Consider the following 6237-nt stretch of genomic DNA (forward strand, 5'->3'; position numbering starts at 1 on the left):
TTCACTCAGCATAATGTCCTCCAGAGTCACCCATTTTGAATAATATAGCCTGAGTTCCTTGCTTTTCAATGCAGTGTAGTACTCCATAGTGTGAATATACCACAGCTTCTCTATACATTCATTTGTTAATGGGCACCTGGGTTGTTTCCAAATCCTTGCTATTGTGAACAAAGTTGTGATGAATATGGGTGTGCGTATATCTGCTTGGATGTCAGTTATGGTCTCTTTGGGGTATATCCTCAGTAGTGGAATTGCTGTGTCAAATGGTATCTCTATTTGCAACTCTTTGAGAAAGTGCCATACTGCCTTCCACAGTGGTTGGATATTTAATACTCTTATCCAACACGAAAATTCAGATAGTGATTCTACTTTTGTCACTCCTATTCCTTGCTTAACATTTGGATACTTAGGAAGCAATGGAAAATACCATGGTTTGGATCAAGTGGTCCTTAGTTTTTAAATGGATATTGCTGCTCCTTAGCACAGTAGAGAGATTCTTGACAGCGGTTTTCCCCACTGCAACATATTTTTTGAGTTTTTGACTGCTGCTTCCTTGGGTCTTGATTGTGGATCCAAGTAAAATAAAATCATTGAAAATGTCAAACTTTTCTCCAGCTAGCATGATGCTGTCTATTGGTCTGGTGGTGAGGACTTTTGAATTCTTGATGTGGAGATGTACCCGTATAGAAGACTGTAGTCTTTGATCTTCTTCAGTAATTATTTCAAGTTCTTTTCACTTTCTGTTAGGAAGGCTATGTCATCTTTGTAACCGGGATTGTTGATGAATCTTCTTCCAATCTGGTTGCTACTTTTTCCAGGTGTCACATTCTCCTTCATAGAGGCCAGCTTCTGGAATGATTTGCTCAGTATTCAGATGGAATAGACATGGAGAAAGGATATAACGTCGAAGCATGTTTTTCCTGATCTTAAGCCATGCGGTGTTTCCATGATCTGTTTGGATAACGGTTTCTCAGTTCAGGTACAGATTTTATATAGGCATAATTAGTGCCAGGAATTCCCATTGTTCTCAATATTAGCCATAATTTATGATTTGCACAATTAAATGTCTTTTTATCTTCAATAAAACTCACTTTCTGGTAGTCTCTGCTTTCAGAAAAGATCCATCTGACATCCACAATGATATTCCTTCTTGGTGCTACAGACTCTCCTGAATGCAGCTTGAATTTTTGGCAGTTGCCTGTTCATGTACTGTTTCAGCTATTTGAAACATAATATTTGGCAAAATTTTACTTGCACGTAATACTAATGGTATTGTTTGATAATTTCTGGTCTGTTGAATCACTCTTCTTGGGAATGGAAATAAATATGGATCTCTTCCCATCAGTTGGCCAGATACCTGTCTTCCATATTTGTGTAACAGAGACTGGACTAGTGAACACATTCAAGGTTGCCTTTCTTTCTAGAAACATCTCAATTGCTATTCTATCAATTTCTGAGGTGTTATTTTTTGCCATTGACTTCGGTGCTATTGAGCTTCATTCTGAAAAGCATAGTTATTGAAAACCTCACAGTTCTATTCTGACACTTGGAGGGTACCACGAATTGGAGGTGACTGGACTATGCGGTATACCTGGACCATGCAGTCTTTCAAAGGTAGAACAGGGGCTATAACCTCACAGAAGCCTGGCAGTGGCACCTAAGATTGATCATTTTTGGCATATTGAGGCAAATTGCCATGAACATGAGCCAGAGTAAATGAATGTGCATATGTTAAAATTATTCTTCTAAGGGAGCTCTAGTGGCCTAGTGGCAAGAAGCTGCACTGCAATCCCGAAGGTGTGAAGTTCGAATCCACCAGATGCTGTGCTGGAGAAGGAGGGGCGATCTCTTGCTGCACCAGTTGGATCTGATTCGATGGTATACAAAAAGAACAAAAGGAAAAAAACTCTCATAAAGCACAGAGGGTGTTTAAAAAGTTACCATGGATTGAAATTAGTACAGAATTGTAAATACAGGCAGAGATCAAGAAAATGGTAGGTTGTGCATGTTATTAGGTGCCGTCTAATCATATATGACTCATAGTGACTCTATGAATAAAAGATCTTAACTTTGTTCTGTCTTGTGCTATCCTCACACTTTCTGACACACAAGAGCCCATTGCGGCAGTTACTGTGTCAGTCCACCTGGTTGAGTCTTCCTTCCCTTTGCCGACCCCTCCACCCTTGCCAACATCATATCCTTCTCCAAGGAATAGCAACATGCCTAAAGTACGTGAGGTGAAGCCTCATCATTCTTGCTTCCAAAGAGCTCTCGCGCTGCACTCTCTCCAAGATATATCTGTTTGCTCCCTTGGCCATCCATGGGATGTTCAGAGCTCTCCTTCAACACGACAGCTCAAAGCCATCAATTCTTTCCCTGTCATCCTTATTCATTCATTGTCCGGATCTCAGATGTATAGCAAGGGATTGGAAAGACTATGGCCTGAATCAGACACACTTTAGTCCTCAAACTGACATAATTAATCCTCAATAATTTGGAGAGGTCCCTAACTGAAGATTTTCCAAGTGCAAAGTGTATCTTTATTTCCTGACTCCTGATGTGGAAACAGAAAGGTGTTAATTGTGGATCCAAGCAAGATGAAGCTGTTGACAGTTTCAATCTCCTCTCCATCCATTATGATGTTGTCTGTCAGTCCAGTGGTAAGAATCTTTGCTTTCTGGATATTGAGATACAATCTGTATTGAAGGCTGCATTCCTTGATCTTCTGCAACAAGTGCTTCAAGTCCTTCTCACTTTCAGCAATCAAGGTTGTGTCATCTGCATAACACAGGTTATTGATGAGTCTCCCTTTGATCCTGATGCCACATTACTCTTCATAGAGTTCGACTTCTGAGATAATTTGCTCAAAATACAGGTTGAATAGCTATAGAGAGAGTATACAACCCTGATAACAGCCTCCTGGTCCAGGTATGGATTCTTCATGAGCCCAATTATGTGCTCTGGGATTCCCATTCTTCTCAATGTCAGCCACAATTTGTTATGATCCACACAATCAAATGCCTTTGCATAGTCAATAAAGCACAAATAGACATTTTTTTGGTATTCCTTACTTTCAGCCAGGATCCATCTGTCATCATCAATGATATACCTGGTACCATGGCCTCTTTTAAATTCTGTTTGAACTTCTGGCAGTTCATTATCTATGTACTGTTCTAGAAAATGATAGGAGGACCCTTTAACTCACAGAATGAGTTGCATCACCCATGAAGTAAATTGATGGCAATCCAATTAGACAGGAAGTTCCAATAAACCACCTGGTAAAGGTTGGGCTAAAAACAAAACAAAACAAAAAGACTATAGAAAATTTGAGAATATTTGATATTTACATTTTCTTCAAAGTGAAGCTCCTCCAAGTTTTTATCATGCTTTTCAATAAGGCATAAAAGTTAAAGAATTAATCTCCTAGTCAGTAGGTCAGCAGTTTGACCATATCATCCATTTCCCTGGGAGAAAGATAAGACAGGCTACTTCTGAAAAGATTTTTGTAGTTGCTATGTTCCCTTGAGCCAACTATGACTCATAGCAATCCTATGAACAATAGCTCTGAACCCTGCACTATCCTGAGCCAATCTCATCATCTCGGACACAAGCGGAACCCATGGCCATAATGATTATTCAATCCATCTCATCCAGCATCTTCCTGTCCTGGGCTGACACTCCCCCCTTCCAGGCATGATGTCCTTCTTCAAGGACTGGTCCTTCCTGGCAAAATGCCTAAAGTATGTGAGATGGAGTTTCAAAATCCTTGCCTCCAAGGAGCAGCCTGGTTTCATACTCTCCAGGATGGACCTTTTTATTCTCTTGACAGTCTATGGTAGTTCAATACTCTTCTCCAGCCCAATCAACTGAAAGGCATTGATTCTTCTTTCATCTTTATTTACTGTCCAGCTCTCAGATGCATAGCAAGCAATGAAGAAGACCATGGTTTAGATATGGTGTACCTAAGTTTCTAGACTGACAGAATTGCTTTTTAGCACTCCAGAGAGGTCCCTGACAGCACTTTCTTAAAGCATCTTGTCTTTTGATTTCCTGACTGCTAGTGCAAAGGGTGTTGATTGTGGATTTGAGAAATACGAAATTGTTACCAATCTCAATATTTTCTCCATGCATCATGATGCTGCCAAATTGCCTGGTGATGAGACTTTTTTTTTTTTTTAATGTTGAGATGTAATCTAGAATTGAAGATGGCAGTCGTTGACCATATGCAGTATAAGGTCCAGGTTCTCCTCAGTTTCAGCAACCAAGATTGAGTCATCTACATAAAGTAGGCTCTTGATGACACTTCCTCTAATCATGATGCCACGGTCCTCCTCATAAAGCCCAGCCTTCTGAATGATTTGTTCTGCATATAGATTTAAAAGGTATTGATGCATACGATCTATCACTGATGCACACCTTTCTTGATTTTTAACCATGCAGTGTTTCCTTGTTCTGTTCTGAGAATTACTTTTGGTCCAAGTATAGGTTTCGCATAAGCACAACTACACTTAGCAACATATTAAAACACCAAGCACTCAAAACATGAAGGACAGGCTTCTCCAGTTTTTCTGTCATGAAAAATCAATTTTATTTCCTACATAATTTCACTATACTTAATAATAATACAGGGAGCTGTGCTGACTTAGTGGGTAAAGAATTTCAATGTCAACCCCAAAGCAGGCTGCTCGAATCCACTCTCTCCTCCTGGAGAGGAAGATGCGGGATCTCCTTGCATGCAATTTACAGTCTTTGAAAACCTGCTAAAGGGTCAGTTATGAACTGGTACCTGTTCAACAGTAATGGGGGAATGAGTGAGTAATAATACGTGTTTAAAGTTTTGTTTGAGGCTTCTTATGTAACAAATGGGAGCTCTGATGGCCTAGTGGGTATAGAGTTATATTGCTAATACCAAGGCAGTCATTTTAAATCCACCCATTAATTTACAGTAGAACAATGGGAAGTTTTCTGTGTAATTTATAGTTTCTGGAAAACCTGCTGTGGGGTCAGCTATGAGTCAGTTTAAACTTGAAGCCAATCAATGAGTGAATATGTAATAAAGCAAAAACACATTGCCTTCAAGTCAGAACTGACCCATAGCTGACCCTCCAGTGTGTTTTCAGAAGTTGTAAATTGTACAAAAGGAGATTATCCATCTTCCTCCTGAGGAGAAGCTGGTGGGTTTGCATCAACCAAGAGATGTGGCCTTTGGGTTAGTAACACAACTCCCTGTAACTACGTTACCAGGGCTCCCCTTCTTGTTCCATAGAAAAGACAACATTTTATATAGTTTTTGGAGAAAACATTTCCTGACAGTAAAAACAAATGAAATAAACAGAAGAGAATATGGTAAAAAGAAACTAAGATGTATTCTTTTGTCAGCAAAATAATACCAAAAATTATTAAGTGATATTTTCTAAAGCTTTAATGAAAGAAGCATTAAACAAATCATGAAGGGTGAGAGATATTTTCAAACAGGGAGAAAGAAATATAGAGGTGTCTAATGTGTTTCAGAAAAGGTATTTTCTAAGTTATATTTCAATAAATAAACACCAGTAAAATTCATCTTCTTGGGAAAATAGAAAAGAGTTAAGAAATATTGCTAAAGACTTTAAAGAATAGTCAGCTTGGACATTTTTACAAAAATAAAGCTATAATATTTAGTCTTTCTATCAACGAACAGGTGACATTTCCCCATTTATTAAGGTCTTTTATTATGTCTCACAGAAATGTTCTGTAGTTTTCTTTATACAGGTCTTTTGTGTCTCTAATTAGAGTCACTCCCAACTATCTCAATTTGTGTTTGTCTATTGTAAATGGTATTGATTCCTTGGTTTCCTTCTTTGAGTTCTCTTTGTTACTGTAGAGGAATCTCACTGATTTTTGGATATTGATCTTATATCCTGCCACTCTACTGAAATGATCTATGAGCTCTACCAGTTTTTGTTGAGTCCTTGGGTTTCTCTGTTTCTATCATATCATCTGCATACAGCGACCGTTTCATAATCTCTTTGCAGATCTGGATACATTTTATGCCCTCTTCTTGTCATATTGCCCCAGCAAGTACTTCCAGTACAATATTGAGTAGAAGTAGTGACGGTGGACATTCTTCCCTTGTCCCCGATCGCAAGGAAAATGCTTTTATCAAAACAACTATGAGATATCATTTCACCCTAGTAAGAATAGCAAAATATAACAGAACAGCAAACAACAAATGCTGGTGAGGTTGTGGAGAAACTG

Source organism: Elephantulus edwardii, unplaced genomic scaffold, assembly GCF_000299155.1.
Source record: "Elephantulus edwardii isolate Elephantulus edwardi_28Jun2011 unplaced genomic scaffold, EleEdw1.0 scaffold00019, whole genome shotgun sequence".
In the NCBI taxonomy this organism is placed as follows: Eukaryota; Metazoa; Chordata; class Mammalia; order Macroscelidea; family Macroscelididae; genus Elephantulus; species Elephantulus edwardii.